A 10,479-nucleotide genomic window follows, 5' to 3' on the forward strand; every position below is an offset into this window, starting at 1 on the left:
CCACCCTAAACCCTCTCCAGACATCCTGTTTAGTGTATCTAAATACAGATCCACCCTGAAGCCTCTCCAGACATCCTGTTTAGTGTATCTAAATACAGATCCGCCCTAAAGCCTCTCCAGACATCCTGTTTAGTGTATCTAAATACAGATCCACCCTAAACCCTCTCCAGACATCCTGTTTAGTGTATATAAATACAGATCCGCCCTAAAGCCTCTCCAGACATCCTGTTTAGTGTATCTAAATACAGATCCACCTAAACCCTCTCCAAACCCTCTCCAGACATCCTGTTTAGTGTATATAAATACAGATCCGCCCTAAAGCCTCTCCAGACATCCAGTTTAGTGTATCTAAATACAGATCCACCCTAAACCCTCTCCAGACATCCTGTTTAGTGTATATTAATACAGATCAGCCCTAAAGCCTCTCCAGACATCCAGTTTAGTGTATCTAAATACAGATCCACCCTAAAGCCTCTCCAGACATCCAGTTTAGTGTTTCTAAATACAGATCCACCCTAAAAAGCCTCTCCAGACATCCTATTTAGTGTATCTAAATACAGATCAGCCCTAAAAAGCTCTCCAGACATCTTGTTTAGTGTATGTAAATACAGATTCGCCCTAAACCCTCTCCAGACATCCAGTTTAGAGGAACTAAATACAGATCCAGCCTGAGGCCTCTCCAAACATCCTGTTTAGTGTATCTAAATACAGATCCGCCCTAAAGCCTCTGCAGACATCCAGTTTAGTGTATCTTAAAACAGATCCACCCTAAAGCCTCTCCAGACATCCAGTTAAGTGTATCTAAATACAGATCCACCCTGACGCCTCTCCAGACATCCTGTTTAGTGTATCTAAATACAGATCTACCCTGACGCCTCTCCAGACATCCTGTTTAGTGTATCTAAATACAGATCCGCCCTAAACCCTCTCCAGACATCCAGTTTAAAAATACAGATCCCCCTAAAGCCTCTCAGACATCCAGTTTAGTGTATCTAAATACAGATCCAGCCCTAAAGCCTCTCCAGACATCCTGTTTAGTGTATCTAAATACAGATCCACCCTAAAGCCTCTCCAGACATCCAGTTTAGTGATCCACCCTATCCAGTAAATACAGATCCACCCTAAAGCCTCTCCAGACATCCAGTTTAGTGTATCTAAATACAGATCCACCCTAAAGCCTCTCCAGACATCCTGTTTAGTGTATCTAAATACAGATCCACCCTAAAGCCTCTCCAGACATCCTGTTTAGTGTATCTAAATACAGATCCGCCCTAAACCCTCTCCAGACATCCTGTTTAGTGTATATAAATACAGATCCACCCTGAAGCCTCTCCAGACATCCTGTTTAGTGTATATAAATACAGATCCGCCCTAAAGCCTCTCCAGACATCCTGTTTAGTGTATCTAAATACAGATCCACCCTAAACCCTCTCCAGACATCCTGTTTAGTGTATATAAATACAGATCCGCCCTAAAGCCTCTCCAGACATCCTGTTTAGTGTATCTAAATACAGATCCGCCCTAAAGCCTCTCCAGACATCCTGTTTAGTGTATCTAAATACAGATCCGCCCTAAAGCCTCTCCAGACATCCTGTTTAGTGTATCTAAATACAGATCCAGCCTGAAGCCTCTCCAGACATCCTGTTTAGTGTATCTAAATACAGATCCGCCCTAAAGCCTCTCCAGACATCCAGTTTAGTGTATCTAAATACAGATCCACCCTAAAGCCTCTCCAGACATCCAGTTTAGTGTTTCTAAATACAGATCCACCCTAAAGCCTCTCCAGACATCCTGTTTAGTGTATCTAAATACAGATCCGCCCTAAAGCCTCTCCAGACATCCTGTTTAGTGTATCTAAATACAGATCCGCCCTAAACCCTCTCCAGACATCCTGTTTAGTGGAACTAAATACAGATCCAGACCTCCTGTTTAGTGCCTCTCAGACATCCCTCTCCAGACATCCTGTTTAGTGTATCTAAATACAGATCCGCCCTAAAGCCTCTCCAGACATCCAGTTTAGTGTATCTAAATACAGATCCACCCTAAAGCCTCTCCAGACATCCAGTTTAGTGTATCTAAATACAGATCCACCCAGACATCCTGTTTAGTGTAAGCCTCTCCAGACATCCTCCTTTTAGTGTATCTAAATACAGATCCACCCTAAAGCCTCTCCAGACATCCTGTTTAGTGTATCTAAATACAGATCCGCCCTAAAGCCTCTCCAGACATCCAGTTTAGTGTATCTAAATACAGATCCACCCTAAAGCCTCTCCAGACATCCTGTTTAGTGTATCTAAATACAGATCCACCCTAAAGCCTCTCCAGACATCCAGTTTAGTGTATCTAAATACAGATCCACCCTGAAGCCTCTCCAGACATCCTGTTTAGTGTATCTAAATACAGATCCACCCTAAAGCCTCTACAGACATCCTGTTAAGTGTATCTAAATACAGATCCACCCTGAAGCGTCTCCAGACATCCAGTTTAGTGTATCTAAATACAGATCCACCCTAAACCCTCTCCAGACATCCTGTTTAGTGTATCTAAATACAGATCCACCCTGAAGCCTCTCCAGCCATCCGGTTTAGTGTATATAAATACAGATCCGCCCTAAAGCCTCTCCAGACATCCTGTTTAGTGTATCTAAATACAGATCCACCCTAAACCCTCTCCAGACATCCTGTTTAGTGTATCTAAATACAGATCCGCCCTAAAGCCTCTCCAGACATCCTGTTTAGTGTATCTAAATACAGATCCACCCTAAACCCTCTCCAGACATCCTGTTTAGTGTATATAAATACAGATCCGCCCTAAAGCCTCTCCAGACATCCAGTTTAGTGTATCTAAATACAGATCCACCCTAAACCCTCTCCAGACATCCTGTTTAGTGTATATTAATACAGATCAGCCCTAAAGCCTCTCCAGACATCCAGTTTAGTGTATCTAAATACAGATCCACCCTAAAGCCTCTCCAGACATCCAGTTTAGTGTTTCTAAATACAGATCCACCCTAAAGCCTCTCCAGACATCCTATTTAGTGTATCTAAATACAGATCAGCCCTAAAGCCTCTCCAGACATCTTGTTTAGTGTATGTAAATACAGATTCGCCCTAAACCCTCTCCAGACATCCAGTTTAGAGGAACTAAATACAGATCCAGCCTGAGGCCTCTCCAAACATCCTGTTTAGTGTATCTAAATACAGATCCGCCCTAAAGCCTCTGCAGACATCCAGTTTAGTGTATCTTAAAACAGATCCACCCTAAAGCCTCTCCAGACATCCAGTTAAGTGTATCTAAATACAGATCCACCCTGACGCCTCTCCAGACATCCTGTTTAGTGTATCTAAATACAGATCTACCCTGACGCCTCTCCAGACATCCTGTTTAGTGTATCTAAATACAGATCCGCCCTAAACCCTCTCCAGACATCCAGTTTAGTGTATCTAAATACAGATCCACCCTGAAGCCTCTCCAGACATCCAGTTTAGTGTATCTAAATACAGATCCACCCTAAAGCCTCTCCAGACATCCTGTTTAGTGTATCTAAATACAGATCCACCCTAAAGCCTCTCCAGACATCCAGTTTAGTGTATCTAAATACAGATCCACCCTAAAGCCTCTCCAGACATCCAGTTTAGTGTATCTAAATACAGATCCACCCTAAAGCCTCTCCAGACATCCTGTTTAGTGTATCTAAATACAGATCCGCCCTAAAGCCTCTCCAGACATCCAGTTTAGTGTATCTAAATACAGATCCACCCTAAACCTCTCCAGACATCCTGTTTAGTGTATATAAATACAGATCCGCCCTAAAGCCTCTCCAGACATCCTGTTTAGTGTATCTAAATACAGATCCACCCTAAAGCCTCTCCAGACATCCAGTTTAGTGTATCTAAATACAGATCCACCCTAAAGCCTCTCCAGACATCCTGTTTAGTGTATCTAAATACAGATCCAGCCCTAAAGCCTCTCCATCCTGTTTACATCCTGTTCTCCAGACATCCAGTTTAGTGTATCTAAATACAGATCCACCCTAAAGCCTCTCCAGACATCCTGTTTAGTGTATCTAAATACAGATCCACCCTAAAGCCTCTCCAGACATCCTGTTTAGTGTATCTAAATACAGATCCACCCTAAAGCCTCTCCAGACATCCAGTTTAGTGTATCTAAATACAGATCCACCCTAAAGCCTCTCCAGACATCCAGTTTAGTGTATCTAAATACAGATCCACCCTGAAGCCTCTCCAGACATCCAGTTTAGTGTATCTAAATACAGATCCACCCTAAAGCCTCTCCAGACATCCTGTTTAGTGTATCTAAATACAGATCCACCCTAAAGCCTCTCCAGACATCCTGTTTAGTGTATCTAAATACAGATCCACCCTCCAGACATCCTCTTTAGACATCCTGTTTAGTGTATCTAAATACAGATCCAGATCCACCCTAAAAGCCTCTCCAGACATCCAGTTTAGTGTATCTAAATACAGATCCACCCTAAAGCCTCTCCAGACATCCTGTTTAGTGTATCTAAATACAGATCCACCCTAAAGCCTCTCCAGACATCCAGTTTAGTGTATCTAAATACAGATCCACCCTAAAGCCTCTCCAGACATCCTGTTTAGTGTATCTAAATACAGATCCACCCTAAAGCCTCTCCAGACATCCTGTTTAGTGTATATAAATACAGATCCACCCTAAAGCCTCTCCAGACATCCAGTTTAGTGTATCTAAATACAGATCAGATCCACCCTAAACCCTCTCCAGACATCCTGTTTAGTGTATCTAAATACAGATCCAATCTAAAGCCTCTAAAGCCTCTCCAGACATCCAGTTTAGTGTATCTAAATACAGATCCACCCTAAAGCCTCTCCAGACATCCTGTTTAGTGTATCTAAATACAGATCCACCCTAAAGCCTCTCCAGACATCCTGTTTAGTGTATCTAAATACAGATCCGCCCTAAAGCCTCTCCAGACATCCTGTTTAGTGTATCTAAATACAGATCCACCCTAAAGCCTCTCCAGACATCCTGTTTAGTGTATCTAAATACAGATCCGCCCTAAAGCCTCTCCAGACATCCTGTTTAGTGTATCTAAATACAGATCCACCCTAAAGCCTCTCCAGACATCCTGTTTAGTGTATCTAAATACAGATCCGCCCTAAAGCCTCTCCAGACATCCTGTTTAGTGTATCTAAATACAGATCCACCCTAAACCCTCTCCAGACATCCTGTTTAGTGTATATAAATACAGATCCGCCCTAAAGCCTCTCCAGACATCCAGTTTAGTGTATCTAAATACAGATCCACCCTAAACCCTCTCCAGACATCCTGTTTAGTGTATATTAAATACAGATCAGCCCTAAAGCCTCTCCAGACATCCAGTTTAGTGTATCTAAATACAGATCCACCCTAAAGCCTCTCCAGACATCCAGTTTAGTGTTTCTAAATACAGATCCACCCTAAAAGCCTCTCCAGACATCCTATTTAGTGTATCTAAATACAGATCAGCCCTAAAGCCTCTCCAGACATCTTGTTTAGTGTATGTAAATACAGATTCGCCCTAAACCCTCTCCAGACATCCAGTTTAGAGGAACTAAATACAGATCCAGCCTGAGGCCTCTCCAAACATCCTGTTTAGTGTATCTAAATACAGATCCGCCCTAAAGCCTCTGCAGACATCCAGTTTAGTGTATCTTAAAACAGATCCACCCTAAAGCCTCTCCAGACATCCAGTTAAGTGTATCTAAATACAGATCCACCCTGACGCCTCTCCAGACATCCTGTTTAGTGTATCTAAATACAGATCTACCCTAACGCCTCTCCAGACATCCTGTTTAGTGTATCTAAATACAGATCCGCCCTAAACCCTCTCCAGACATCCAGTTTAGTGTATCTAAATACAGATGCACCCTGAAGCCTCTCCAGACATCCAATTTAGTGTATCTAAATACAGATCAGCCCTAAAGCCTCTCAGACATCCTGTTTAGTGTATCTAAATACAGATCCACCCTAAAGCCTCTCCAGACATCCAGTTTAGTGTATCTAAATACAGATCCACCCTAAAGCCTCTCCAGACATCCAGTTTAGTGTATCTAAATACAGATCCACCCTAAACCCTCTCCAGACATCCTGTTTAGTGTATATAAATACAGATCCGCCCTAAAGCCTCTCAGACATCCAGTTTAGTGTATCTAAATACAGATCCAGATCCACTAAACCCTCTCCAGACATCCTGTTTAGTGTATATAAATACAGATCCAGCCCTAAAGCCTCTCCAGACATCCAGTTTAGTGTATCTAAATACAGATCCACCCTAAAGCCTCTCCAGACATCCAGTTTAGTGTATCTAAATACAGATCCACCCTAAAGCCTCTCCAGACATCCTGTTTAGTGTATCTAAATACAGATCCGCCCTAAAGCCTCTCCAGACATCCTGTTTAGTGTATCTAAATACAGATCCACCCTAAAGCCTCTCCAGACATCCAGTTTAGTGTATCTAAATACAGATCCACCCTGAAGCCTCTCCAGACATCCTTTAGTTTAGTGTATCTAAATACAGATCCTAAAGTGTATCTAAATACAGATCCACCCTAAAAGCCTCTCCAGACATCCTGTTTAGTGTATCTAAATACAGATCCGCCCTAAAAGCCTCTCCAGACATCCAGTTTAGTGTATCTAAATACAGATCCACCCTAAAGCCTCTCCAGACATCCTGTTTAGTGTATCTAAATACAGATCCACCCTAAAAAGCCTCTCCAGACATCCTGTTTAGTGTATCTAAATACAGATCCACCCTAAAGCCTCTCCAGACATCCTGTTTAGTGTATCTAAATACAGATCCACCCTAAAGCCTCTCCAGACATCCTGTTTAGTGTATCTAAATACAGATCCGCCCTAAAGCCTCTCCAGACATCCAGTTTAGTGTATCTAAATACAGATCCACCCTAAAGCCTCTCCAGACATCCTGTTTAGTGTATCTAAATACAGATCCAGCCCTTTAGTGTATCTAAATACAGCCTCTCCAGACATCCAGTTTAGTGTATCTAAATACAGATCCAGCCTGAAGCCTCTCCAGACATCCTGTTTAGTGTATCTAAATACAGATCCACCCTAAAGCCTCTACAGACATCCTGTTAAGTGTATCTAAATACAGATCCACCCTGAAGCGTCTCCAGACATCCAGTTTAGTGTATCTAAATACAGATCCACCCTAAACCCTCTCCAGACATCCTGTTTAGTGTATCTAAATACAGATCCAGCCTGAAGCCTCTCCAGACATCCAGTTTAGTGTATCTAAATACAGATCCGCCCTAAAGCCTCTCCAGACATCCTGTTTAGTGTATCTAAATACAGATCCACCCTAAAGCCTCTCCAGACATCCTGTTTAGTGTATCTAAATACAGATCCGCCCTAAAGCCTCTCCAGACATCCTGTTTAGTGTATCTAAATACAGATCCACCCTAAACCCTCTCCAGACATCCTGTTTAGTGTATATAAATACAGATCCGCCCTAAAGCCTCTCCAGACATCCAGTTTAGTGTATCTAAATACAGATCCACCCTAAACCCTCTCCAGACATCCTGTTTAGTGTATATTAATACAGATCAGCCCTAAAGCCTCTCCAGACATCCAGTTTAGTGTATCTAAATACAGATCCACCCTAAAGCCTCTCCAGACATCCAGTTTAGTGTTTCTAAATACAGATCCACCCTAAAGCCTCTCCAGACATCCTATTTAGTGTATCTAAATACAGATCAGCCCTAAAGCCTCTCCAGACATCTTGTTTAGTGTATGTAAATACAGATCCGCCCTAAACCCTCTCCAGACATCCAGTTTAGAGGAACTAAATACAGATCCAGCCTGAGGCCTCTCCAAACATCCTGTTTAGTGTATCTAAATACAGATCCGCCCTAAAGCCTCTGCAGACATCCAGTTTAGTGTATCTTAAAACAGATCCACCCTAAAGCCTCTCCAGACATCCAGTTAAGTGTATCTAAATACAGATCCACCCTGACGCCTCTCCAGACATCCTGTTTAGTGTATCTAAATACAGATCTACCCTGACGCCTCTCCAGACATCCTGTTTAGTGTATCTAAATACAGATCCGCCCTAAACCCTCTCCAGACATCCAGTTTAGTGTATCTAAATACAGATGCACCCTGAAGCCTCTCCAGACATCCAATTTAGTGTATCTAAATACAGATCCACCCTAAAGCCTCTCCAGACATCCTGTTTAGTGTATCTAAATACAGATCCACCCTAAAGCCTCTCCAGACATCCAGTTTAGTGTATCTAAATACAGATCCACCCTAAAGCCTCTCCAGACATCCTGTTTAGTGTATCTAAATACAGATCCACCCTAAACCCCTCTCCAGACATCCTGTTTAGTGTATATAAATACAGATCCGCCCTAAAGCCTCTCCAGACATCCAGTTTAGTGTATCTAAATACAGATCCACCCTAAAAGCTCTCTCCAGACATCCTGTTTAGTGTATATAAATACAGATCCACCCTAAAGCCTCTCCAGACATCCAGTTTAGTGTATCTAAATACAGATCCACCCTAAAGCCTCTCCAGACATCCAGTTTAGTGTATCTAAATACAGATCCACCCTAAAGCCTCTCCAGACATCCTGTTTAGTGTATCTAAATACAGATCCACCCTAAAGCCTCTCCAGACATCCTGTTTAGTGTATCTAAATACAGATCCACCCTAAAGCCTCTCCAGACATCCAGTTTAGTGTATCTAAATACAGATCCACCCTAAAGCCTCTCCAGACATCCTGTTTAGTGTATCTAAATACAGATCCACCCTAAAGCCTCTCCAGACATCCAGTTTAGTGTATCTAAATACAGATCCACCCTAAAGCCTCTCCAGACATCCAGTTTAGTGTATCTAAATACAGATCCGCCCTAAAGCCTCCAGACATCCTGTTTAGTGTATCTAAATACAGATCCACCCTAAAGCCTCTCCAGACATCCTGTTTAGTGTATCTAAATACAGATCCGCCCTAAAGCCTCTCCAGACATCCTGTTTAGTGTATCTAAATACAGATCCACCCTAAAGCCTCTCCAGACATCCTGTTTAGTGTATCTAAATACAGATCCACCCTAAAGCCTCTCCAGACATCCTGTTTAGTGTATCTAAATACAGATCCACCCTAAAGCCTCTCCAGACATCCTGTTTAGTGTATCTAAATACAGATCCGCCCTAAAGCCTCTCCAGACATCCTGTTTAGTGTATCTAAATACACAGATCCAGCCTAAAGCCTCTCCAGACATCCTGTTTAGTGTATCTAAATACAGATCCGCCCTAAAGCCTCTAAATACAGACATCCAGTTTAGTGTATCTTAAAACAGATCCACCCTAAAGCCTCTCCAGACATCCAGTTTAGTGTATCTAAATACAGATCCACCCTGACGCCTCTCCAGACATCCTGTTTAGTGTATCTAAATACAGATCTACCCTGAAGCCTCTCCAGACATCCTGTTTAGTGTATCTAAATACAGATCCGCCCTAAACCCTCTCCAGACATCCAGTTTAGTGTATCTAAATACAGATCCACCCTGAAGCCTCTCCAGACATCCAGTTTAGTGTATCTAAATACAGATCCAGCCCTAAAGCCTCTCCAGACATCCTGTTTAGTGTATCTAAATACAGATCCACCCTAAAGCCTCTCCAGACATCCAGTTTAGTGTATCTAAATACAGATCCACCCTAAAGCCTCTCTCCAGACATCCAGTTTAGTGTATCTAAATACAGATCCACCCTAAACCCTCTCTCAGACATCCTGTTTAGTGTATATAAATACAGATCCGCCCTAAAGCCCTCTCCAGACATCCAGTTTAGTGTATCTAAATACAGATCCACCCTAAACCCTCTCCAGACATCCTGTTTAGTGTATATAAATACAGATCCACCCTAAAGCCTCTCCAGACATCCAGTTTAGTGTATCTAAATACAGATCCACCCTAAAGCCTCTCCAGACATCCAGTTTAGTGTATCTAAATACAGATCCACCCTAAAGCCTCTCCAGACATCCTGTTTAGTGTATCTAAATACAGATCAGCCCTAAAGCCTCTCCAGACATCCTGTTTAGTGTATGTAAATACAGATCCGCCCTAAACCCTCTCCAGACATCCTGTTTAGTGTATCTAAATACAGATCCAGCCTGACGCCTCTCCAGACATCCTGTTTAGTGTATCTAAATACAGATCCGCCCTAAAGCCTCTCCAGACATCCAGTTTAGTGTATCTAAATACAGATCCACCCTAAAGCCTCTCCAGACATCCAGTTTAGTGTATCTAAATACAGATCCACCCTGACGCCTCTCCAGACATCCTGTTTAGTGTATCTAAATACAGATCTACCCTAAAGCCTCTCCAGACATCCTGTTTAGTGTATCTAAATACAGATCCGCCCTAAAGCCTCTCCAGACATCCAGTTTAGTGTATCTAAATACAGATGCACCCTGAAGC

This window comes from Haliotis rubra, unplaced genomic scaffold (assembly GCF_003918875.1).
Source record: "Haliotis rubra isolate DU_JTF1 unplaced genomic scaffold, ASM391887v1 Scf169, whole genome shotgun sequence".
In the NCBI taxonomy this organism is placed as follows: domain Eukaryota; kingdom Metazoa; phylum Mollusca; class Gastropoda; order Lepetellida; family Haliotidae; genus Haliotis; species Haliotis rubra.